This window comes from Atta colombica, unplaced genomic scaffold (genome assembly GCF_001594045.1).
Source record: "Atta colombica isolate Treedump-2 unplaced genomic scaffold, Acol1.0 scaffold1, whole genome shotgun sequence".
In the NCBI taxonomy this organism is placed as follows: Eukaryota; Metazoa; Arthropoda; class Insecta; order Hymenoptera; family Formicidae; genus Atta; species Atta colombica.
The window spans coordinates 1,747,779-1,748,283 of NW_017259183.1; positions in this window are offsets into that span (position 1 = coordinate 1,747,779).

The following is a 505-nucleotide window of genomic DNA, read 5'->3' on the forward strand; positions in this document are numbered from 1 at the left end:
TCGGAAGATATTAAAACATATTTTAAAACATATTTACATTAGAGCGACCTTTAGAACACGCTGTATATGAATTGTGCCATTTAACAATCGCTCATGAAGAAAGTATATGGCATATATGACAATTTCCTGCAGACGTTTTGCAAATTGATACATTTTAAAATAACATGAATTTTTAGATCTGTCTTTTTACGTCACTCGCAATTCGAATTTATTATCGAAATGCTTGTGATCGATAAGCATAGACAATTGTGATAAAAAAAGAAGCGAAATACATTCATCGTATCTCAAATTTGAGAGCATGTTTCGTATTAAATACAGCTAAGAACTAAGTCTATTATTTAAGTTATATTCCTCTTTCACAAAGTTCCTCGCATTCTCACTGTACTATTTATATTATAATTCAATTTACATTTTTTTGCGTAAAACTGAACTTTAAGTTTAAGGAGACGAAGGCATCGTCTATTGTAGATATTCCCTTATTCTATATATGTGTATATATATATAT